The 27,437-nt window shown below is 35.8% G+C and overlaps 1 protein-coding gene and 1 long non-coding RNA gene across 7 annotated transcripts in view; one reads left to right on the forward strand and one right to left on the reverse strand.

The window, feature by feature from the left end:
* The window catches only part of PCDH9 (protocadherin 9), an 858,720-nt gene that overhangs the window by 600,781 nt on the left and 230,502 nt on the right, over positions 1 to 27,437 (forward strand). The window lies entirely within an intron of this gene.
* LOC116668727 lies at positions 2,167 to 27,410 on the reverse strand. The gene is made up of 3 exons (XR_004325968.1): positions 25,544 to 27,410; positions 2,654 to 2,664; positions 2,167 to 2,177 (listed from the first exon to the last, which is right to left on the reverse strand). It is a non-coding gene; the product is annotated as an uncharacterized LOC116668727 (long non-coding RNA).

Below are 27,437 nucleotides of genomic sequence, written 5' to 3' on the forward strand. Positions count from 1 at the left end.
AATATTTAGCACTCATACAAGGTTTAAAGACTTTTTCCACATGTGGATTATGGTGATATCTGACATATACTTGTTTAATAAGCATTTTATTGAATATCTCCCAGGTGTCAGACAGAATGGTAGGTACAGAGGGTAGATAAATGAATAGATAAATGAAATGAATACTAGGCCTCAAGCAGCCTAGTAAGAAATAAAATCGTATATGCCAATAATTCTAGAAAAATGAGATAATTTAACAAAGATGTTTTCAATTATTGTGTAATCTCAAAGGAAGTTTTGGCTAAATTTACCTGGGGTAGGGAAACATAAAACTTATATGCATATACTACAAGAAATTATTTGTTACCTTTTAATCAAAACATATATCACATATAATGCTGACTGACGTGGTTTATGTCAGGCTTGAATCCATAGTCTTTTGAGATGTATAGATCCTAGTGATCCTGAAAACTTGAGAATTCAAAGATACATTTTCATTTTCAAGAAAGATATTTGAGCATCTTCAAAAATCTTATTATTCAGATCTAATTTTGACTCCAGAAATATTTCCTGGGTTTAAAAAATTATCTCCAAGATCAATTCATTAAACATGCTATGGTGAGAGATCTTTAAAGATTGTTTTTTCTAAGTTAATAGTTAAGAATACTGATTTTGTCAGCTAGATCTAAAATAAATCCTACCTTTGTCATTTTTCTTTCTCCTTACTTTCTTTTTCTCTTCAAATATTTGAGGTATTTCAATATTTGTGTGCCAGGCACTATTTTGGATTATTATTTGACAGTCAAGCTACTTCAAAACATTGTTTGGAATAAGATGGGTGTAAATAAATAAGCCCACTTTTTATCATGTTGTTTAGTGTAACAACACTATTGATTGATAGCTTTCTTTCACCTCCTGTCTCCACATCATACCATGGGATCAGAGGTCCAGGTTGACAGCAGAATTTTTTGCATAGGGAGTTTGTTTTTCCACCACTGGTCCACATTTTTCTCATAACAGCCGTTTTCTCATTCATGTCTTTGACCTTCAGTAAATGAATGTGGCAGTATTTTGTTTGGTGATTATTTAATGTTTCTTGTCCCTGTTGTGATATTTTTTCCAGCTTGAAGTTTAGCATTTTGGCTGCTGATATACTTCAGTATATTTATATGAAGCCATTTTATGTAGTAGATTTTATGATCTCCATTATGGAACACTTAATATGATTTATATATTTATATTTTAGTTGTGGTTAATGGCTACTGCAGAATAAAACTAACAGGAGCATCAATTTTGGAAGAAAGAGTTCCCTATTTATTATGCATGCCAAAACTACAGACAAAGCAATTAAGAGACCATGTACCTGTAGAATGGAGGGGCTTCTATTAAATATACAGTTTCCATGGTTATAAAAAGTGGGAAGGCATTTACTCTAGAGGTCCCGGCCCCTGTGTGTTGATCACTAAGTCTCCCTGACCTACACTAGCAGGAAAGTGGAGGCCTAGAATGAGTGTCTCAAGTGGGGATCAGTGACAGAATTAACAGTGACCTAGCCTTGCCGAGATAGTTAAGCAGCAGTCAGATGTGCAAAGGTTAAAAAAGTTTTAAGACTGACTGAAAATTCAAGAGACGAAGGGGTGTGTGGTTACTTGTCAGAGAACAATCTGAACTCAAACGGTCCCTCCAATGCTCGCTGAATGTATCATGTTACCTCATAATACGTACCCTTATGTTATCATCATTGTGGCTGTTTTTAGCACTGTTTTCACAGAAGTATATATGCTGGAAATGGAATGTTCAATGGATGGTCATTGTTCATTCAAAGCTTGACTTTCCGTTTCTTCTACTTAACTCGTGGACTATTGGAGACACACTGTAGTCTCTAGCTCTGGCCATTTGCTTCTCAGAAATTATGCTTGAGATGGAAGCAGTTGAGATCCCTGTTTTAGAAGTTGCTATTGTGAGCAAGCATCCTAGTTGAACCGTCCCCATGGGTCAAGCCGATAGCCACTCAATAGATGTCTTGAGCGCTCACCCATGCCCTGAAGCAGGCTGACTCCAATATTTCATCCTCTCACAGCCCTGCAGAGTGAGCAACTATTATCTTCACTTGGAAGATGAAAAAAATTGCAGGTCATTAAACTTGAGTGATTTGTCTAAAGGCAGGCAGCTGACACTCAGTTCAAAGTGTGCTCTCCCTGTTGAAGCCTCACGGCAGATGCTCCTCCCTGAGCAAAGACGTAGCACATTTGGGATAAGACGGCAGGAGCCCAGGTGGAATGATGTCTTCCTCGAAGCTGAGGAACATTTTTACAAGTTATCTAAAAGAGTACAAGGTTCTAGCTTATGTGGGTTTTTAGAAATATTTGTTTTTAGACTTGCTTCAGGTGTCTCCATGGAGGAAAGTGAATGCATCAGGGAAATATTCAGATGATCAGACTTTTAGATAATTTATATTATCTCTTGATAGAGATATATTTTGCTTTTTACATAGAGTCTAACTTGGGTCTCCAGCTGATTACTGGTTGTGAGAGGAGGAAAGCACCAGAAATTCATTTGTGATCAGTTTTCCCACTTTTACTTCGGCATCAGAACTTTAAGAAATGGTAAATCTCAGGCAAGTTTATCAGCTGAGCTTACAGTTAGTTGTGTGTCCTATTTTTCAACTTTTCACGCATCTGTCACCTTCTAGGTTTTAGCCAAGTTTGCTGAGCATCAGAATCCTCAGTCACGAAAGTGCTAAAATCCATAACTTTGAAAACCCTCTTTTAACCGATAACTAATGCTCTTCAACTCAAGTGGAACTGCAAAACTTAAGAAAATGTGAAAGCAATCCACTAGCAGTGAACCAGGCTGCTTCTATTTCAATTTCTTTGAGGATACAAAAGTAATAAAAATATAGATATGAACTGCACATCCTATGCGGTGTATTTCAGTCTTACCAACTAAGGAAAAGGACCAAATTCTAAAATCGGTGTCGAAGCATCCCAAATTGTCTGACAGTATAAGTATTTTGCACTCCAGAGGCAGAATTCATATAATTTGATAATGTAAATATTATTTCAAAAATGTTATTAGTTAAACAAAATTAAAATTTAAATTTAAATTTTACTTCCATTATTCATTTCTGCTTTTATTATTTACTCAATAATTCCTGTTCCTGAAATCCAGGGTAATTCTATCCTTAAATCAATTCTGAAAATGTTTTTTTAAAGATCCATCTTAATTTGTATACCAATTGGCAAAGAGTATACATGATAATATTTATAGTTTAAATTGACTGTATATTTATTTGTTAGTAGACCAGTTCACTGAAGAAATCTGATAGAAATATCTTCCTCTGAATAAATTCGCTGATGGGTTAGGCCTGCTTTTATTTTAATTACCCAGAGAAGCTACTTCTCAATCCTATGGTAAAGTACTGCATCCACTTTTTCTCTAGCTTCTTTTCTCCTAGGATACCACTCCATGCAAGAATGGGAAATTGAAAAGGAGTAGGATTGTGGCAAAATAATTGATGTCTTTTTAGGTTTTCCCCATGAGAATGTTCCCATAATAGCTTAAATTCCCCTGATTTAGGTTTCACAGTTTAACTTGTCAATATGTAATTATGATTCCAAAACAAAACAGATTACTTGGTGGTTATGGTGTGGATGCTGTCATGCTGAATGAAAAAGAAGCATTGGCTCGACGAAGGGAGTGTCTCATTAGTAGCTTCTTATTTAATGATCTACCAAGGTCAGGACTCTAACTGTGAATTCTATCTTTAACAATCTTGAGTAAGATTCCTCCAGAGGCTCTGTAATAGCTGTAAAGGTTTGAGTCTACAACCTTAACTTTGACTGCTCCAATTATGGGCATTATAAAAAGAAATATAATTTTATATACATAGCAGTAGGCGGGGGCGTGTGTGTGTGTAAAGAAATCTGTATATTCACATATAATACCTCATCACAATGAGCTACCTACCTCATTTATAATGAACATTTTTAGATTACATATTAATTTTTAAGTTCTAAAGGAATGCAACTATCATAGCAATAAAATTTTTATATTATAATAGTTTATTAGATTTACAAAATGGTTTCTAACCTCATGTTGACTATAAAAGTAAAGGCTACTTGCTTTGAACTGTTAAAGATTTTTTTTTTGCTTTTTTTCCCTGTTGTGATGTTTTATGGTAATTGCTCTTTTTCTTTTAGGTTAAATATAATACAAAATGTTCAGCTTATATACTTTAATATGATGATGTTTTTTGGACTACATCCATGTGTTAATTATAGTACAAAAACATATAATTAAATGTTATTTATTGAGCTGCCACTCTCAACAGGACCATATAATACATGGCTACATTTTATATATATGATTTCTTCTATCACTGAACTTGTCTGGTGAGGAAGTCACATATAATTAATCAATTTATAAAAACTACAATAAAATAAGTAAAGAAAAATTATGGGGTGTTTAGACAGTTCATTAAAAAGAAGCATGATATAGTTGGATGGAAATGGTCGAGGAAAGTCTCTGAGGAAATGACATTTTAGCTAAGACCTAAAGAATGAAAGACTGTGGCTGGATGAGGAGGACATCACCTAGTGAGAACAGAGAATGCTAAGGACTGGAGAGAATTAAGAACAAGGAACTGAATGAAGGCACTGTGCTCAGAGCACACTCATCACTGAAGGGGAGAGTGGTAGGCAAGGAAGGATCAGGCAGGGGCTTGTGAACCATCTAGGAGTTTTCCACACTACTCCCAAAGCAGTGGAGAATCTCTGCCAGATTCTAAATAAATGCCGATAGGACTGGATGTGGAGAGGATTAGAGGAGAGATCGGTAAAGACACTCAGATTTCAGACTTGAGCAAGCAGGTAAATAATGGTGCCATTTCCTGATGTAGGGACTGCTGCAGGAATGATAGACACTCATGAGGAATACAACTGGATATTCGTGCATTAGGAGCCAGGAAAGAGCAAGGGCTGAATGTGCAAACATAAGGATTTCAAACATAAACACCCCTGTTGTTGCTAGTTCACCTCTGTTTCCTCTTCTAAGGAGTTTAGTCACAATGGAATCATTAGTGGACAGAGCGAGACCATCTCCTGGGAAGCAGTCCAAGGCAGAAGTAGTCCAAGGCACTGGAGTCTGTTGGAGTGGAGAATAACAGGATGGAAACTGTGAAGGAGGTGACTTTTTCAGGAGTATTTGGTGGAAAGAAAGAAAAGTGGTAGCTAGACACATTGACTTGCAAAAATTATTTCCAAATGTGAACATGATTTAATCTACCTTGAAGACCTTCAACAGAGAGTTTAAAGATACAAAAGAGATTGATTTAGCAGAGTCAATGTATTGAGAAGGAGGGATTGGAATATAGAACTCAGAAGAAAACATTAGGTAACAGATACTCCATTTTAAAAGAAGCGTATGGAAAGAGGATGTAGCTTGTATACCATCAGTTGGAGATTATTCTCTCCTGAGGACTTGTGTTTTCTCTATATATTGGTGGGCTAGGTCATTTGCATGGGGGTGGAGGCAAAGGTGCTTATGGATGGGCTATGACAAACTGACCAGAGAACCAGTATTGTTGTTTCCAATGTGGTTCAGCTTTTATATAAGGCTGGTGGCCACAAATACAGAGTTGAACCATCTGATTGAGTGATATGACTTTTTTTTAGCAATGGCCAACAGCTTGGGTGTAGGCATGGAGGAAGCAGAAAACTGAACATATTGAGAGGTGGTGTTTTCCCACATGGTTTTGCCCTGAATGACAGGACAATGAGGCTATTAACTAGAGGAATTTTATGAACAGACTATACAATTTTAAAATGGAGAGAAAAATAAAGCTAGAGTAGAGTGATGGAGAGAAGGAATGCAAAGGATAAAATTAACTGGAGATTATCTGGGAGGTAAAAGAACACTGTAGTAGTGGAATTTTTCAGGATGCTTTTGTCCATGTGCAAGTAGTGTAGACTGGTTTGTGGTGTTGCATTTCACTTGATTTCGTACCTCCCCACCCCCCAAAAAAATCATCAGCACTCAACTAAATACCCTTAATTATGTGACTGCCATTTGATAACAATAAAGATGCAAGTCTGAGAATCATTTTTCAGTTTATAGGCACTGCACGTAATGCTATCTCAGCCTGGCATTTCAGGTTGCTAGATACTTAGCCAGATATTCTGCTAGGTAGAATCCAGTGACACAAGGTGACAAGGTATGAACTTGGCTGCAAGGAACTCACACAAGGCAATGGGAAGCTCTACCTAGGAAGGTCACAGAAAATGACAGAAGATGATGGTTGAATTGGATCCTAATTGAGGGTTTAAGATTTACCCAAGTTTATACGATCAGAAAGAGTCAGAAGTTGAAGTAGAATCCAAGTCTTTTGACTCAGTCCTCTTACTTTATTTCCCCTGTTTTGACATACTGTCTACAAAAGCCTATATATTTAAAAGTTAATGTCACCACCAATTTGCTGCAGGAGCAATGAGGGCAAATTGTAGATTTTCATATGCAATCAGACATTTATATTAATTCCAGCATTCACAATGACAGATTTATTTCCAAGACCCAGCCAAGATAACCAGGAACAAGCTGTCAGATGCAAAGACTAGAAAGGGGAAAAAATATTATTTTCATGCTCAAACATTTGACTACTTTACAACCTCCAAAGAATTATTTGCCCATCCTCTGTTGAGATTTCTCATTTCTAATTGCATATGCAATAGACTTAACAGTCTAACTCACAAGCTTTTTTATGAAAAATGGCTAATAAGAATAATTATACAAAAACAGCAATTTTTTAGCACTTGAACTGTCAAGTGATAATGAGTATGGTAGCCGGGAGTACAACTGATATGTAGGGCAGAAGAGAACAATTATTTCTCATGGCAACCAGGAAAAAAAAAAACATCAATGCCATTAAAATTGCTATTTTTAGCCTACATAGAGCTTGCTAAGTCTTTGATAATGCTCTTCTATTTTGCCATAACATTCAATCTCTGGCTATTACAATTTTCTATATACAGTTAGGTGAGCAAATCATTCTGATGGGTCTACAAATACCAAGCAAAGGGTCAATGTTTTTAAATTACTTGCATTTATTGCTTATAGACTTCAAATGTGTTAGAATATTGTTTGAATAAGCCATAACAATTCACAGTAGATATTTTGGAGGATCAGAATTAGAAAAGAGCATCTGATAAAGTATGTGAGTGCTATTTGAGCAGGATAATTTACTATATTACATTAAACATTCTCTCATAGGAAATGTAATTCAAATTTTATTAGATCTCATCTAGTATATTTTGATGAAGCAAAAGTTCTTGGCATATACTTTGAAGCTATAGTAAGATTTTGATTCTGTTACACCTTACAATGTTAAAAATATTACTAATACTATAAAAATGACATATCTCCATTATTAGTTCATGAATATAGATGTTTATACATCCTGATCAATTTCACCTTTTTTGATGTGCAATATTATGTCATAAAGTACTGAAATTATAGTATACATTGTAGAATTATTAATTTTCCTTTATTTTTGAGAGCCTTTATTAATATATGTCCTCTAATTCACAAATGAAATACATACCATTTTATGTTATGTCTTGTAAGTGTCATATGTGGATACTGTAGTCTTCAACCTCTACAATTCTGTATTCAAAATTCCACTGACAAATGCCAACCACTTTGTGAAGCTAACCATTTATTTTTCCTTTTCTGAAATCTCACTTGTCCCTACTTTGTTTTCACTATGAATCTTCTTCTCCAATTAATTTTGAACTGAAATGTTTATTGAGGTAATTGAAGATTCACATGCAGTTTTAAGAAATAATACAGAGAGATTTTTATCCACTTTGCTTGGTTTACCAAATGCTAGCATTTTGCAAAATCTATAGTACAATATCAAAATCAGGATATTGACATTTATGCAGTCTGACTATCTTATTCAAATTTCTTCAGTTTTACTGGTACTCTGTGTGTGTGTGCATGCGTGCGTATGTGTATGTGTGTTCATGTGTTTTTTAGTTTTACACATGTATTTAGTTTTACACATGTATCCGTCACAACAGTCAAGGTACTAAATAGTTCCCTACTACACAACAGATCTCTCCTGTTACCCTTCTATAACTGTATGTACTTCCTTCCCACTGCTATCCCCCATCCCCAGTCCATTCCTAACCCTTGGTAACCATTAATCTGTCCTCTATTTCTTAAATGTTACCATTTCACAAATGTTATATTAATGGAATCATACAGTATTTACTTTTTGGTATCAGCTTTTTTCATTTAGCATAATTCCCTGGAGATTTCTCTGAGATTTGTACAACTGGTTATATGTATCAATAGTCTGTTCCTTTTTATTGCTGAGTAGTATTCCATGGTAAACCATGGTAAAATCAGTCTGTTGAATCATTCACTCATCAAAGAATATCTGAACAGTATTCCAGATTTGCCAATTAAGAATAAAGTGGTTACTGAAAATTTGTGTGCAGTTTTTGATATGTAAATATAAATTTCTATTTCTATGGGATAAATGACCAAGAGTGCAATTGCTAGGTCATATGATAATTGCAGGTTTAATTTTATAAGACTGAAAAAGTCTTAGTTTCCAGTGGGATTGTATCATTTTACATTCCCACAACAATGTATCCAATGTGGGAATCCAACTGAATGTCTCCACATTCTCACCAACATTTGGTGTTGTCTTTAATTAAGTTTTGATCATCACATCTCTTGTCAAATAACCCTACAAATTCTCTGAATGTTCTTCATAAATAGAAACATCCCCAACCAATAAACAACCAAGAAACCCACAGGTGGGAATTTGAATACACAAATTTTTGAGTATGGCGTGGACTTGTGGTAACCTTAAAATTTATACTGAGAAAGAATGGAATATAATGACATTGAAAAATATTCATGATACATCTTTAAGTGGAAAAACCTTGCATTGTATGTTGTATATTTTGTAAGTTATATATATAGAAAAACACCAAAATGCAAATTATGTTTACTTTTGAATAGTAGCATTATAGGTGACTTTATATTTTCTAATTTTTATAAAATGATAATTTACAAAGTTAATAGAAACTCCAAATACTCCAACATTTCATGATGCATATTGGTTAGCAATTGCATATTAAGATACATCTCTCTTGCTTCCAACCAGTGTGAGGAAACCCTCTCCTTTCCAGAACTTCCATTAGTTTTCACCTTCCATTCACAAACCTTTGTTGCCCTTCTCCTTCAGAATGCTGTTCAAAATGTACCTGTATATTTTCATGAATATGTTTTGCTGTTTCCTTTTTTGACTTCCATTAAATGTTAAAGAGACATTTGAATTTCTTTTGTCCCTCCTCAATCATATATTTTACATGTTCCTTATAAACCACTTGTGCGTGTGTGTGTGTGTGTGTGTGTGTGTGTGTGTGTGTGTTTGCACACACATGTGTGCCAATATCCCCAAGTCTTAACTGTGCAGTGTCCTAGTCTGCTTGGAAGGTCATAACAAAATAACACAGACTGTGGAGATTAAGCAACAGAAGTTCATTTTCTCATAATTCTGGGGGCTGAGAAATCTAAGACCCGGGTGCCAGCCAGTTCAGCTCCTGCTGAGAGCTCTCTTCCTCTCTCAGAGATGGCCTTACTTGGCCCCTGTGTCTCTGTCTCTTCTTTCAAGGGCACCAGCCCTTTCAGATTAGGGCCCTAGCTTTATGACCTCATTTAACTTTTATCACCACCTCACAGCCTCCATCTCCAAACACAGTGACCATGGAGATTAGAGCTTTAATGTATGAATTTTTCAAGAGGGGAAGAGCACATTTAGTCCATAACATGCAGAATAACATACAGTAGGCTTGATTATTAAGCAATTCCTTAGGCTTTAGATGCAAACCAACAGAAGAGGGCTATAGCCAGAAAAACATACTTTCAACAAAAAGTAGTTCTAAATTAGTCTGGCATAGAAATGACTGTATGTGGATTATATAATAAGAACTAAAATTTCACAGCAGAAACACTGTAAATTCTACAATTTTCTTGGGTATACAAGGATAAGTTCTTCTTCATTACATGATTTGATAGTCAAAAAAAGTCACTGACTGTACTGTCAATTAAGTTTTTTTTTTTAATTTAAAATTGTACCTTGGACAGTTAAAGAAAACTTAACTGTTGAGCTGTTGATATTGGTGAAATAATGTTCTGTGAAATACTGCTCCAAACATGAACTCTTGGCCTATTATGCAAAAGAAAGAAGTGTAAGGGCTTTAAGAAGTCTAGGCCTTCTTTGTTAGGATCATGCATTTGCATTGTAACATCATTTGTTGAGGTCAAGACTATTGATTTAGTAGCTGAAGGATAGATTTATTCAATGTTGTAAAAATGAAAGAGATCAAAACAATAATTGAAGGTCAGACAGTGATTGACATTCTGGTGGAATGCATGGGATAGGGAGAAGACAAGTGTCAGGGAAAAGGGAGCTGATTAAAAAACACCTATGGAAAGCAACTCTTACAGCCACATAACCCAACCATACACCTTTATTCAAATCTAGTTTGGTGCTGTTGTATTCGCAGACTCTTCTTCCCTAACTAGAAAGTGAATCCCTGGAGAAAGAGATGTAGCTTTCATTGTATCCTGCGTAGCACCCAGCACCAGTGCTCTGCCCAGAAAACCAGGCAGTGCACCTTCTGAATTGAGCTGATTTAAAGCTAAAAACCCTGGATTGAAGAGACTTTTTTCTTAGGGCTGGCTGAGATTCCAGCAAACAATTGAATTATAAGGCTTTTTTACGACTTTAGAAGAGAGAATCTTTTTTTCCTCATTATTTTCTTCTATTCATGTACCATTTTTGTTTCACTTATATTTACCACACAGTCCTAGAGGATTTCCAGTGATTCTCTTGTCCTCTTCCACAGCTTAATAATTGCAGGTTTTTTAATATAATTGGGAAATGTCAAAATGGTCTCCGTTAACCTTTATAACACTGTGTTTTACTCTTGATATAGAATTAAATGAATGCATCAAAAACTTGAGTATGATTTTTTATAAGATGCTAACAAAATTATGACTAGATGTTAAAACTATGACCTAATTGACCATCAAGGCTAGCCATTAATTTGGTTTCTAAGATGCCAAAGGCAATTCCATTTCAGAACAACTAATATCAGATCAGATTGCTTCGACATCTCCATGGGTAGGTCTCTGACAAGCAACGTTACTGTTAGTAAAAGAAATGCATGTAAAAGAGATAGCGATTTTGGTGTACTCATTTTACTTTCTGTAAGTTTTCTATTGTGTACTTGCTTACCTTTTCGTTGCCTAGGTGTTCAGTGTGAAGAAAGGGAAAGACAATCAACTCAGACCTTATTGCTATTTCTTAATTAGATAAGGCAGGTATATATAGAAAACAGAAGTCATCTGAAGGCACTTTACTTCTTGACACGGAGGTAAAATTGGATCAACATCCCTGGTTATCTTGTGGAATCTGAAGCTCTCCCTACATGTTACAGACATTTACAGGAGGCTTGCATTCTTATGGCTGGTCCTCTTCCAGAAGTTTGCTTCTTTAGGTCCATTTTAGTGACCCGAAAGTCTTCACCTTTCTTGCTTGCTGGCTTTCTTGCTTTTGTAAGTTTTATTTTATGTAAACAAATATACACTCCTGAAAGTATTTTTCAAGACGTTTTAAGTCTAGAATAGAGGGAAATCTGAAGAGCACCTCAAAGGTCCGTCAATTCCAAATTGAACATTAAACTTTCATGTTCTTAAAGGTTTTTTTCAGGTACTCTGCCACTTTGAATTTCTCTCAAGCCCAGTCCCACCCTGAAGCCTGGTTTTCAGGCTCTCTTCTAGTCTCTTCTCCAAATCCCTCACTTCTCTGCTATCCTCACTGCCTCCTTGCTCCTGCAGCAAAACAGCCAACGCACAAACCAAGACGTTCTTCTCCCAGGCAGGTCGGGAGAGGGCTTCTCTAATTTGCCCTAGACTTTTGCCACCATTTTCTAAACTCTGAGCATCTCTTCCAAGCAGAGGAAATATGACACCAGATATTAGAACAATGAGTAGATTGCCACTTTATATTTATGTTATTTTTTTTAAAGGATATTCTGTCATTCTTTACCCTTCTTTAAAAATTTTGGTTGGATTTTTTTTCTTTTCTTTCTTTCTTTATTTTAATGGAGGTCCTGGGAACTGAACCCAGGAACTCATACATGCTAAGCATGCACTCTACCACTGAGCTATACCCTCCCCTCCTACGTTTACGTTCTGACAGACCAATGTTCCAAAGGAATGTATCCAAATACACAGGAATGTATATGGATGTCCATGTATTTTCTTAAGGAACCTGGGTATGCCATAGATTTTATCAAGACATGTGTGTTCTTTCATAAAATAACATTTTTAGCTCAAAAAGAAATCTTACAATTGAGTATGAAAATGTTAAACAATAGAAGGGCCTGAAGGTGAGATCACTAGCTACAGGAGAGTTGGAAAGTAGAGCATGAAAGCTAAGATGGAGATCATTTGAAGCTTTCTATGTACTAGCAGTAACAGGTGTTCTGTCAAAATCTGCCACTCTCTCCAAATCTGCCAGTTTCTGTGAACCCGGGAAGGAGACAGTTGATTTCAGGGATGTGTCTACCTGCACTTCCTAGGCTTCTCAGACAGCTTTTCCTTATCATACCCTGTGAATCTGGAGGGCACGTTCAGTCATGAAAATGAGAGAACAGTCCTTATCACAAAAACAGATCATTATTCCTCTGCAGTTAAGTTATTATCACTGCTTATTTATTTACATGCTCTAATGTTCTCAATACAAGAGTAGAAACTTTTCAACCTCAGCATTAGGGTCAATGTGAGGCTATGATTTCAAGATGTAGCCTTCTACCAGCAAAAATGATTTATATAGCATTTTAGCACCAAACATAAATGAGTAGATGCCTTTCAGAATGTACAGTTATTGATCTGAAACAGTTAAAAGAATATGTACGAATTTTATGATATTGTGTTGTATTTGTATAGCTTCCTAAGGGAAGAATATTCTCCATACAATGTCTCTCAGACAGAAAGAAGTTGCATCTGTGTGGATGACTATAACCCTTCCATTGATTTTTCAACAACAACAAAAAATTCCTCAAGGCATCAAAATTTCAAAGAAAAAAAAAAGAAAGAAAGAAAGATAAAGAAAGAAAGGAAGAAGCCTTCATTATGACCATGATGTGTCTGAGTGCATTTAAGTGTTTATTTGCATTTCTGAAGTGGATGAAAGGTATGGAAAAAAAAATTACCTGTGAGGGAGAACTCCCTATTCACTGGGCATCAAGGAAACAGTAAAATGTGTTGGTATTTTAGCAACTAGATGGAATATTTTACTATTTTCAGAGAGGAGAACTCAAGTCACTAGAAGGTATCTTGCATTTTGAGAAGACATTATGTGTCATTTTAGTGACGTCACATGTGGGAATCTTCCCACTTCCCATTCATCAGTCTTTTTTGGCATATTTAAAAATCATGTCTAAAATCTTTGCCAAGTCATTGGTAAAAGAGTATCAAAAGAATATTGAAAACAGGATGTCAGTGTCATTGTTCCTTTTAGATCTGCCAGCTTTTAAGATTATGTGTGTCTGGTGTATTGTCAGCAGCAAAGTCCTTTCACTTATCCTATGATTGTTTCTTGAGCATGTCAGGCACATTTGAACCCCTTGGGAATACGATGGGCAATGACAGACATGGCTTTTACAAAAGACTGCAGTATGGGAGGATAGAACTCATTAAAAACAAAACAAAACAAAACAAAACAAAAAAACTTTATAAATAGTAACAGTTCAGTTGCAACAAGATTTTTGATGAAAACAAAACTGGATAATATGATTCCAAAAGAAGGTAGGTGGGTGATTAGGCTGCTAATGTAGAATGGCTAGATAAGAAATCTCTCTTTAAAAGGTAACATTTAAGCCTAAACCTGAAAACAGAAAGGTCTCAAAGGGAAGACAATGGTTTAGGCAAACAGCATCCCAAAACAGGGCCGTGCAAGTGTTTTGAGGATTGGAAGGGCTTTTCTCTTGAAGAAGACAAGGACGCCCACTCAATGAACATGGAGCCTAGTAAGTGAGGCTGAGCCTGGGGTTAACGAGAGTAGTGGACAGTCAGATCACTCAGCCCCTTGTTCTGAAAATAAAGAGTTCAGGTTTTATTTTTAAGCCCAAGGAGAAGATAGCACGAGGTTTAAAGCAGGGGAAGGTTAAGCTCTTATTTATAATTTTGAGGAATCATGCCTGCTCAAGTAGAGATGGATTTACAAGAGTGACCCCTCCCCCCGAAGAAGCAGAGAGAACTGTGTGCTGTACATGGCAGCAGCCCAGGTGGGAGATGATGGCTCTGGCTAAAGCAGTAGGAGTGAAGAGATAGGAGCTAAGTGGATGAATGAGGTCTGTTTTGGAGATAGAGTCCACAGACCATGCCAGTAGATTGAATTTATCTGTGAGGAGAGAGAAGGGAGAATGACTCCTTGGTTTTTGGCTTCACGACTGGGTAGATAGTGATGCTGTTAAGAGAACTGGGATGTGGAAACAGAACAGGAACAGGGTTCCACAGGGAGTGGTGGGCAGAATTAACAAGAGTTCTGCTTTGGATAAGTCAGGGTAGAGACACATATAAGACATCAGAGTCAAGATGTTACCCTCTCATTTCTCAGGCCTGAATGATGCCCAGCAAAACCCACAAATGTTATATAAACTTCAAAAAAGTCAATAGATTCAAACAGAAAAGGAAACTTTTAGAAGACATGTTAAACTGAATTTTGCTTAGGCTTTTACTAAATATAAAGTATATATACAATCAAATGTGTATGCAGCATGTATATATATTCCAGATACTCAAATATACATATAAAATTTAATATAAATAAAGAGTGGAACTATGATCTGCTAGCTGTGCTTTATTCTCTCTATTTAGCATGCTCTGTGTCTTCGTGACTCAGTTTCACAATTCTCCATCTCTTTACTCAAGGGGGACAGATTTACTCTGAGCACTCATGCGTTTAGTGCATCTGCTTTACTGAGATCTATTTGTGTCTAAAACTAGGAGCTCTTTAAAAGTTTAATGATGTGTGAAACACAGCAGCCAACATGCTGGGCTCAGGAAAAAAAATATCCAGAATGATGATGTCATCAGTGCTAATAGATTTACATTTTATTGTGTTTGAATATTTTTCTTTTATTTTTCTTTTTAAAATATGTCATATGCTAACTTGCGCTTACAGAATTTATACAGTTCTTAGACTGCACAGTCCTTGACTTCTGGACTGGTGCTGGGTGGCATTTCTACAGGTGAACTGGAGGAGTGGCGGGCAGCGGTGGAGGGTGGCAGTGACAATGGCAGCAGTTACATAAAGCCCAAGGTAGATAAAGTGGCCTTAAATCACAACGAGATTTTAAGTTGTGGCCTGAAGATAAAGATGTCTTGAGTTAAGCCTTCCTGTTCAACTCTGCAATCCAACAGTAGCTGGAAGCCAATTTTATTAACAGATCATTTATTTAAATTCGCATAATTACCTATGGTAACATCCAGAACCGAGTGTTACACCATTCACTGTGAACTCACAGGCCAGGCTCTGCAGTCAAGATTAAAATGCAGATAAGTGCTACCCAGGGAAGAGACCAGCGTGTGACTCAGTGCTGTGAACAGAAAGCACACACACCTTGCTCAAGTGGAGCAGCCTTTACCTACAGCAAGAAAGGAGAGCATGCCGGAGATCCAGTCCCTTGCAATGCATTTGTCCTGCATGTCTGCACAGCCAGCAGATCCACTTTGTAGCCAAGGCAGGAAATGTAGCTGCACACCCCACAACCTCTTGTGGCAGTAAAAGAACCCCAACCCCTCCCACATGGGGTCTGAAATACAGAAAATTAGGCATGTGCCTGAGGACCACTGACACATGTACTTCATGAATAGAATTTAAAAATATGGTCCTCCCTGGGTATCAGGTATTCGTCAGGGAGGGGATTGGGTCCAGGACCTCTCTGATACCAAAATCCTCAGATGCACAAGCCTAGTGGCATAATATTTGCATATAACCTATGCACATCTTCCCAGTATACTTTAAATCATCTCTTGATTACTTATAATATCTAATACAATGCAAATACTATGTAGATAGTTGTAAATACCATGTAAATTTTATGTAAATAATTGCCAGAGGGGCAAATTCAAGTTTTGATTTTTGGAACTTTCTAGAATTTGTAGGGGGTGTAGTATTTTTTATCTGAGATTGATTGAATTCTTGGATATGGAATCTGAAGTTATCGATCATTAACTGTATATATCAAGCCCAGAAAAGGGAAAGATATTCCCACAGGAAACGTAGACCCAGAACAGACTGTGAAGGCTTGTTATGTCTTAGTAAGGAAATGCTCCAGGCTCAAGGTCCATTCTTAGGTGGTCTAGCAGGGGTTAAAAGTCTGTATCCCTGAGAAACAACAATTTATTTTGAGATTGAATAAATTCAATACTTTCAATTTTTAATTTTTGCTGCTCCTTTATGTGTGAAACTATGATGCTCCTCAGCTGTGTATATTAGATTAACTGAAGATGTAGCAGGGTGAAATTAAAAGAAGATGGGCTTTGCCTCTGGTTTGAGTCCTGATCCACCCTTTCAGTTACTTGATATCAAAGTTACTTAAATTCTATGAAGTACAGTTTCATAATATTAACCCAGAAATAATCACCATCTTAAGAGATCCATCAGATTAAAGGAGACAACATATACTAAAATATCAGTCCTATAGCAAGCACACCGTGTCCTCTAATACAATGTCAAAGGCACATTTTCCTAATCTGTGGGTATAGGAGAGGTTCAAAATATTTGAATTCTTAGTAGCTTATTCATTAACACAGGTTTTTTTTTTTTTTCCTAAATCAAGACATTACCAGGTGCCAGGAAAGTGGACATATTAAAAGTTTTAACAGGTTGTAAGTTAGTCAATAAAAGAGTCAGATGTTTTATTCTTTGCTCTCCTGACAATTCCCTTCTGGTTGAGATCAAAGGTAAATCTTGCTAATGGAAACGACAGGTTTCAAACTCACTGCACAAGAGAAGACTAAGTGGGAAGTTTCCACTCCCAGCCTTTTAAGGATTCCTTCTGACCCCACTTCTCCAACCTCAAAACTCTGCGCTTGTCAGCTTTTGTCAACTGAAGCACAAATTAAGAACTCTCAGCCACCACCAGGTAATTATGTCTCACTTCATTGACAAAGTCTTCCGTTTGGCTTACAGAATTTTAGTTCTCTTAATTACAACTAAAAACAGTCCTAGGAACATCTTATAGAATAAGCCATTTGAACTTTTGCCCTAAGGAGTCTTGAGTACCAAATTTTAGCTTCTGGCTGACTGCATCTGGAGTGGTCTGAGGGGAATCCAGTATTTTCCAGACTAAGCCCATACTTTGCATGACTGAGTTCCTTTGCTGTTAGTGCCTGCCCTCTCTGCTGGAGGCGCTGACTCCAGCAATTGCTCCAGAGGAACTGACTGTGTATGAGGGCACTTTCTGAAAGTTTCAGGGAGGGAAGAAAGGTTTTTTATTCCTGTCTCTGCCAAAGAGAGCTTTGGGGGTATTTTCTTCCTCAGCAACTCTTTAACTCTCCCCTTGTGAAACATCTTTCTGTGTGCTTTGCAGAGAATGGAATCTCACCAGAGGCCCTCTGAAATGACTTCAGAAAAGTGTAGAGAGGAGTCCAGTGTAGGATCGCCTCCTCTCTGCTCCCCTACAGGGCAGCTGCTGGACGGGACTTTCAACCCTTTTTTTGACTATGCTAAAATGTTCATGTCATAAAAGGCTTCTTTTTTTTTTTAAGTACAAATTCATGTAATGGTATGTAAAATTATTTCCCAAAGCAGAGTCTTTTTACTTAAATGGACTTTCATGTAATAATGGTGCTATTTAGTGATAAAAGTGAAAGAAACAGTGGCATAGCAGGCTTATTAACTTTCACTTTAATTTTTTTTTTTCATAATTTGGTCACACTCCTGACATAGACCTTTGTATACAATTCTACTATAGTTTAGATAGATACTTTTCATATGTCATATATATATATATATATATGATGCTTTCCTTAACATATCTTCTCCTTCAGATATTGGTCATACTCTTAACTTTAAGTCTAACAGGACTCTCTACAAACCCCTATTACAATATTATAAACATTCATCTTTGGGTTTTTCTTGCTTTATATTTTCCCTTTTTAAAAAAATGTTACCAAACTTATTGGGGAATTCTATTGTAACTCCTATAGAGGAAAATAATGGTTCCTGTACAACAAAGGGAAAGCAAAAGAAATCATTGTGTAAATATGTATACAGTGATTTCTGTATTTATCAACCAGAGAAGCATATCTTTCTCTCAAGTTTTCTAATTTTCTGTGAAAAAATATCCTTAATAATAAAACAGTCTTAAAATATAAATGTATAAAATAGGCAACAGTGTTACATTTTAAAAGTCCTGATAAATCTATTGTTTTCTAGTAATACTCTGTATCTGTAAAGAATTTGCAATGTCACCTTTTTGGATTAACCATGGAAATTCTTCTGAACTTCTTACAAAATCTTTCTGATAAATAATTATTGGTTTCATACATTACAGTGTAATTATGTCAGTAAGAGTTTTGCATGGTTTATACACAAGCAAAAAATACATCCCTTTTCTGTGTCTGCCGGCATTTTTTTTTCCTCTTTATACTTTTCTCTAATCCATTTGAACTTGAAAAGGTAGACTACCTCCTCAGCAGTATTTGGGTGTCTCTAGTCCATAATCTTATTGATGGACTCCTTTGTAATTTGTAAAGCAAAATTAAAATCGACCTGTAATCTGTTAAAACAGTGCTAAGCATTCACATCAACCATTAGCTCTGATAACTCCTTTATCTTTGTGAAGGAGGAAAGGCTCTTAAGTATTGATTTTAAATAACAAAATAAAGCTGCCAATCTAGTTTTTACCTGTCACAAACTTAGATTCATGGGTTTTGTTCTTCCTACTTCATGATTGCCTTTTTTGTCATGAAATAATATGCCCTTCTGTCTCAGGAAGCATTGTAGAGTTGTTTTTGCTTTTTTTTTAATAATTTTTCCTACCAAACAACTGTAGTTTGAGGGTTTGCCACAATAGAGACCTAAACAAAACAATATTAAACCATAATTTAGGAGTTTTTCCTCAGTTTTATTTTGAAATTTTCATAGTTAAATTATGCGCCTTGGGCAAGCATCATGAAAATATTAATAACTTGATCAGCATATTACAAAATCACTTACAACCTGTAAGCTATCCATTACTGATGGAAAGAGTAACCCTCATCAAAAACATCCCATCTGCTTCTCTGATTCCCCAATTCCTCTGCAATTAGGCAGGACCATCTGACTTTTTCTGGTGTATGATTCATAGGCTAAGGAAAAGCTAATTCTCCAGGCTCTTTTTCAGCTGAGATGACCTAGAAGGCTACATGTTCCAGATGGAGCAGCTACATGTGGATGGAGTGTTGGTTAGGGTGGTGCCTGAGTGTCTTTGTAAAGAAACACTCATCTGTGAAGGTCATGTAAAATTAGCTAAAAAAAAAAAAAAAACCTTTGAATTGTGTTATTGTTAGGCAGTTAGATAATTAGGGGCACAGGGCAGATAAGGTGGAGGAGAGGGAAGATGATCCAGAAGATGGCAGTATGCCTGCCTTTGGCATAAACAGGCTTTACTTCCTCTAAATGAGTGCCAGCAATAAACTGGTTAAAACCCGACGGCCACAACTGTGTGGTAGTGACAAGGACCTAACCAGACATGACCCAATGCTCATTTTAATATAATTAGCATTGTGGTTTAGGCTCCCCAACCATGGGCTTTTCTGTGTGCATCATGGGTAAGGACATGCGTAAAAGGGGACAAGCATGACTAAGCATTCCAGGGGCAAGAGCCATCAATAAATCAAGAGACCACCTCTAAGCGAAGGTGTAAGAGAAGGGGCAAATTCCTCTGCTAGCCTCCCTTAGATCAGCCCATCTTCAGCTCTTGGACATGTACTTTTCCTTTGCTAATAAAATCTTTAAAATCTTTCACTACATAATGCTTTCATATCCCATCTGAATTCTCTTTTAGCAGGACAAGAACTGAGGCTTTTTCCCTTCCCTTTTTGGGGTAACATTATGACAATAGATTTTCAGGGTTAATTTGTTATCATATCATTACCTAGCCTTTCCTGGACAATATGATTTTAGACTAATTCATGCCTAGAAATTATAATGTCATTACCTACATTGATATGTCCCATGAAAATCCACTGCAAAATTTTCAGACATAATGTATTACAATTATATGCTCTATGTTAAATTGGGGGTGCCAATATTCCATTCAGCCTCTTATATGTCAAGGAGAACAGTGAATGAGAAACTGGAGGAGAGTGAAATTGTTCTTTAGCAGAAGAAATTGTGCTTGCTGTGATCCAACTTACTTGGAAAGATTCAAGGTCAGACCATCTCTAGAGTTTTTGAAGACATTATAGGCCAGTTCCTCCAAGAAGACAGTTTTTAACTCCTTTAAAAGTCCTGCTCAATTATTTTTATGTTTCTTTCTCAGATTCAGATGTCAAATATCATCAAAGAATGTCAAAATGTGATTTTTTCATTGAATTATATGTAATTGCATCTAGTTACCTTAGTTTCAAGTTTTATATTAAAAACCACTTTGAAATCTGCTAAGAACTGTTTATATTTTATTGTGTATTAGTAGGTATTCATATAGCTTTTGATCCTATCACACTGATTTATCTGAAAATCTATTTCTGGTTTTACAGTTCTGAAATGTTTAACTACCATTGAAGAAAAACATTGAGTTCCTGTTATTTTTCTGAATGTTGTGACATATTCTATATATGAAAACAGAAACTGCCTATGTTTGTTTTCTTTGAAAAAATTCCACCCAAAAGTAAGTCACATTTGACACACTGAGAAATAGTGTTTCAACCTTAATACTTGAGGAGTAAACTGTTTATACTATTGTAGCCAGTTTTTCCCAATACTCACATCTTATGATTATGCTCTGGAGGAAACATATAATATATACATATATTTATATGATACAATTTACCCACTATATATGTATATAATATATACACACATATTATGTATGTATATAATATAAATTGTAGTCACCATTACCTGCATTTTTTTTTAACTTCATGTTATTTTTAGGACTATATCTCTTGTTAAACTGCTTTGTAGGACTCAGTGAACAAATTTAGAATAGGCTTCACACTGCATTCAAAGCTTAGTATTGGTAGCCTATGCTCAAAGTAAGAGACTGAAAATAATTTCCTTTGATTCATATATTGTTTTAGATGATTGAAGCTAAAGAAAATAATCCATCATAAGACTTGCCCTCTGAGTTACCAGTTTAATGAAGAACATCAATATGCAAATGGAAAACTTAAATTCAAGTTGATTATTATAAATGTTGTAAAAGTATAACAAATTGAGTATTTTAATATGCAAAGAGAACTTCAGACAGTTTCAGGAGGGCCAATTAAAATAAAAAATAATGCAAATCTGAAGTAGGCAAGTAACAACAATAAGGGAAAATGAGAAATATATTTGGAAGGTAATTTTTTTGTGTGAATTTGGCCAGCATTTGGGTGATAAAAGGACAAAGCAGCTTGAAATTTCTACCTTGGTTTCTAGCATCAATGATGCAGTAACTCCATTAATTATATGAGAGAATCCACAAAAACCAACAAGAAACGCTTGAGAGAAGGGGTCTCTTTGTTTCTGTGAAATAACTCTTGTATGTCCAGTGTGAATATATGGCCTAGCACAGAGTAGGAAGAGAAAAAAGCATTTTTCTAAAAGGACACACAAAACTGCTTTATGTTGTTTTTATATTCATCATGTTTTTCTAAGGCCATCTCTTAATTTAAACCTGTTACTCAGTATTAATTTGCTAATATGCTGTTTGTTTTTACTCAAAATTTCTTATTAATCTTTGGTAATTCTTTCTTTTGAAGCATTAGATTTTCTTAATAATTTCTATTAACTTTGGTAATGATGATGATGTTCTGCACCTATTAATAAAATCCCACACCTAAGCAATTTTTCTGTAAGGCAGCAAAAATGTCCAACAGCATGTTTATTTGTCAGGTTTTACTATTTTTATATAAACTACTTGGATTTTAACTATTAATGCAATTGAAATGAGAAAAAAAATTTATAGTATATTCCTATGTTTAGAAAACCATTTAAAATCTCTATGCCTTTAGTCAAAATTTGTGTGTGTGTGTGTAATATGAACTTTCTTTTTCATTGACGTATATAGTCAGTTTACAATGTTGTGTCAATTTCTGGTGTACAGCATGATGGTTCAGTTATACATATACTATATTGATTTTCATATTCTTGCTTAGTCAATAAAATTTTGAGAGTGATTAGAAATGTTTCATTGCTTTAATCTTTGAAAAATTATGACTTTTAAAACTACCTTCTCAGAAAAGATACTTTCACTTTCAGTTGCCGAAAATGGTACTATTATAAAGTTGCAACAGAGAATACATTATACATATCATAACTCTAGTTATAACTGTAAAGTTAATGTCTAGAAAATAAGTGTGTGGCTTGCTAAAAACTTACTTTTAGGGGTTAAAGTGTACTTTTTAAGTGGTGAGAAAAAAAATAATTACTATTGATTAGCAATTGGCCCAGCTTCTCTAGAAGGTTATTAAGGTCCTAAAATACAGAACAGAGTGTTATAAACAATTTTGTGTTCTTCCCAGTCTGTCTTGGACTAACCGTTTTTTTGTCTGAAATGTCCTTTTGACATAGCTTATGCATCTCAGGAGCTTTGATATAGGAGCAATTTAGAACTAAAGACCATCTCAGCCTTTAAAGGAGAGAATGCACAGAAACCCTCACAGAAGCCACATAAACTCTTAGTGAATGAAATGGAATAATGACAGAACCTATCAATAATTACTTGTTGTATATAAAATTACTTTATGAAACTGATATTAAATAGTTTGTCTGGATTTATATGATTATAATGGAAGAGGAAATGGTTCCATAATAGGTAAAAATGGGTATATTATCAAATTGCAGAGGAAATAAAATGTCCACATTATGCATATATATATTTATTCTGTTTTATAGAGGAAAAACTTGATATTAGTAAGGGCTGCTTCTTGAGGCCTCTTCAAATCTCTAAATGATTGGACACAGAATTGTCTGTGTGGCCCTTGGCATTGACACAAATCACATTTCCATTGCGGGTTAGTTTGTTGAGTTTTTTTTTTTTTTTTTTCCCCTACACACCATCTCAATATAAGTAATCAACTCTTCAGTTTTCCACAGAAATGTTCTCTCTCTTTTGGGGCAGTTTTTCCCTCAATTGAAGTAGCATATGAAGCCACTTTACAAATCAACTTGACATGCTACAGTTTAGTATATATGGTTTATGAATTTGAGTCACAGACCTACATCAGTGAGAATTTTCTATTAACCTGTTTAACTTATCCAAAAGTTTAGTTTACTGGAAGAATTACCATTTATTCATTCAATCAGTAATCCATTCAATCAATATTTAGTGCATTTCAACTAGGCACTAGGCTGTGTTTTAGGAATTGAGGATGCAAGAAAACACAAGTTAACATTCTGCTGTTACATTGGTTCTTTCCTCAGATTTCTTCCACATTTCGGAATCTTCCAGTGATTTTGGTTTAGAACTGGACATCCTTTTCGACCAGTACAGGTGTCCTTCTTTCTTCTTTTAGCTACTTCAGATTATTAACTCTCTAGACCAATTATCAACATATTGAACACATTATGTTGATTTTCATGTGTATGACTTTCCCTCAAAGATATAAATTAATATCTTATGAATTTCAATATATCCAGTGTCTGGCGCACAGTAGGGTCTCAGCATTTGTTTGTAGAACTGAACTGAATATAGGCTGACTGGCTCAGCAAGCCAAGAGAAGCTGGGAAAGGCATCACGCTCTGGCACTGGACTCATTTAATATGTTAGCTGATACTTAGGAGGGAAGGATACCATCCAGACTTTGGTCTCTTGTTAGGCACATCTGTACTGAGAGTCCAAAGTGAAACTTCATGGTGCTTGAAGAAGGAGGTGGCCTCGCAGGAGAGAATGGAGGTAGGAAGGAAACATTCAAGTAGGCAACTATTGCGCCTAGGAGACCATGGGAAAGTAGTTCAGATGGACCCTGGCTGTGAAACTCGTCACAGAACTAGACGCCAAGGTAGTACAGACCAAGATGAGGGAATAATTCAGAATCCAGGAATCAGTATCGGGATGTCAACCTAGATCAGATATTGGGGTGATATGGATAATACTGAGCCACACCTATCGCCATGGACTGTGTGAGGGCAGAGATCAGGGCAAAGGTCTGCCTCAAACCGGATTGGAGTGGGAAGTGATTAGGGCCAACCTGGTGTAATAAATAAGGTAGCAGAGGGCTCATCTTGGTCAGACTGAAGAGACAACTGCATTGGAGACTGACATAGTAAGACAGTCTCCATTAATGCTCTTTGTGTTCATCCTGTTCACAAACGGGTTCACTTTACATTTAACATTCAGCACCAGGTGAGAGAAAAATCAGACACTTCTTCATTAAGATACTATCCCCACATTTATTTCTTCTTGCATAAAACTGAATTAAGCAAATGTAGGTTATTTGGCCCCAAAACTGCTATACAATATTGTATGATACACGTTTCTGCTTCTCTTTTGAGGTGGAGAACTTCCACCCAATTTGCAATGCAGAAAATGAAAAATGTCCAATCTAAAACTGTTCATTGAGAGTCAATCAGAGCTTGGGAGTTTAAATTAGCCATATTTTCTTTCTGCTTGAACCTGATTTCTGCCACAAGCTTCATTCTTCTTTGTCAATGGGGCATCAGCATTAATGTTTGCACTATCCAGTAGTTGTAGAGTGCATGGAGAATTTCTAAAAATTTATTAGCTGTCACTATGATGTGCCTCAAATTCGACACGAGTTCTAGAACTCTAACTTCCAGTTATGTAGTCCCTCCCAGTGTTCCCTGATGTTGTCACCTTCTTTGTAATCTTTTCTAATTTAATTCTTTCTAATGAAGAGGAAGCCAAGGGACAGCAAAAGGGCATGTGATTCCAGGTGCATTTTCTTTCCTTGGTGAGCTGTGAACGCTATGAATCCTATGAATGCTATGAATCATATTCTCTGTCTTTTCTGCAGGCAGATGCATTGTGCTTCATGTCTGTTACTGTGAAAAATAACCATCTAGTCTCCCCTTGGCAGAGAGGGCTTAAATTGGATATAGTCCTTTGGGATCTTAGTTCCAAGGTTATTTTAGCAGGGTTCAAGTCAGGGAAAAGGCATTCTTGGCCAACATAAAGGGACAGATTTGTTACTAGAAAAACTCTATCTCCCTTATAAAATGAGAAATTAAAAAAAAAATTAACTGCAGCATCACCCTGAGTTTGAAATTCCAACTGACAAGCTTGTGAAAGTAGATTAGTCACATTTCTGAAAATGTCACGAATTACTTTTGCTTTCCTTCAATTGCGATAGTGTCAAGGGGCTAATCAGACAAGTTGTAGTAGAGAAATTGGGGATATTAGTCTGGAGGATCATTTGTAATGTCGTAAACACGCAGCATACAATGCCTCTCTAGTGTGCTCCTGAATCACTTAACAGGTAAAGAATGACTGTTCTTTGATAAAAATGCCATGCTGTTTGTTCGGCGTCATCCCTCTTCCCTCCAACAATTCTGTATTAGTTGAGGTTTAGCTACAACTGACACAAAACCCAAAATAGCGTGTGGCATAAATACAATAATTTATTTCTCACTTATGTAAAATTTTAGGGCTGGTATGGGACTTTGTATCCAGGAACACAGGCTTCTTGGTACATGTCGCTTTACTATATATCGCGTCTGACTGAAGGCCCAAGAGACCAGCTCCCAAACCCAGGCAGCAGGGTGGTGGAAGGGGTGAAGAACAGGCCAACAACCTCCTCTAGACACTTCTTTTGTCCTATATTTATCCTCAAGGCCATGTGGTGGCCAAACAAAATGTCTATTTCTGTAGAACAAGGGAGGAAGAATGTTGAAGGTAAACCAGAAGTCTCAGCACCTCATTCACTTTGGAGAAGTCTTATCAAATGTTAATACTCTTGCACTATAATTTGTATAGTATTTTTACTTTTTTATAAAAACACCAGTGGGATTTTCAATTCTGTTACTAAGAATTTTATCAACATTGTGTGGTATTCCATTACTTGAATTTACCCCTTAAGCTTAAAGTCTGTCAACAATTACTGTAAAATACAAATCCAAAAACAAATTAGCCAGTGGTGAGCAGATGATATAGGTTGTGTATACCAATCAACTCAAAATTAATCAGTTAAACAAAAGCAAGACACTTATCATTTGTTGAATTCACCCCTGTACCTTACATTCAAAAGTGATTTGGATTATAGACTTTCTTCTTTTTCAAATATGGTTGGTTTTCATTATGTATAGAAGGCAAATTTTAACATGAAGTTTGTTTTTTCTTTTAATTAATTCTATTACAATTCATTTTTCACTCAAGAACCTCCCTCAAAAAAGTTTTATGTCTATGAATCTTTAGTGGTATTTCCCATAGACTCATCTATTACTTTCTTTATTAGCACCATATAATTAAGAAAATAAGCTTCACAGGCACCACCAAGATATCCTTAAAGTCTAGATCAGGTCTTTGATCATCAAATTCTTAGAAAAATTAATTTGACTTGTTAACTGTCTTGAAAAGATTTAGGGCTAAAGTACTCTTTGGACCAGTGTTTCCAATGTAGTATATTCCATGGTAAAATAGTTTGGTATACACATATATACACTGATACAGATATATCTGAATGTGCATGTTGATATATTTCACTCTTTATAACAATGTATTTAATTCCAAAATCACATACTTGAGCACATTTTGGAACACTAAATTTAGCAAAATTCAGCAGAATCCTACACTGAAATACTTTGAAGACATCCTAATATATATCTACATTATAATATTTCCAGAGAGAAATGTGATATGTAAACATATTTAACTACTAATACTCTATTCTAAAAATCAATAAACCGATCTCACAGAACTAGTATTTTGTGGAAAAGATTTTAGGAAATGATGAAAATCATTGGTTGAAATACAAATGGTTAGTTTATTTATTAAAATCAAGTCACAAATTTAGCATGCAATGTGGTTTATTATAACCCTGGAGAAAAAATCTTGAGAGGGAGAGAGGATAGACAACATGTGGGTCATTTCAAAAGCAATAGAAATATCAAAACTGGAAAATTCATTTGTATGAAAATTCTCTAATGTTGCCTAGTTAATTTTTAAAATTTAAACTTTTATATATATATAGTCCTGTAGTTTATAATAATGTATTCA

This window comes from Camelus ferus, chromosome 14 (assembly GCF_009834535.1).
Source record: "Camelus ferus isolate YT-003-E chromosome 14, BCGSAC_Cfer_1.0, whole genome shotgun sequence".
In the NCBI taxonomy this organism is placed as follows: Eukaryota; Metazoa; Chordata; class Mammalia; order Artiodactyla; family Camelidae; genus Camelus; species Camelus ferus.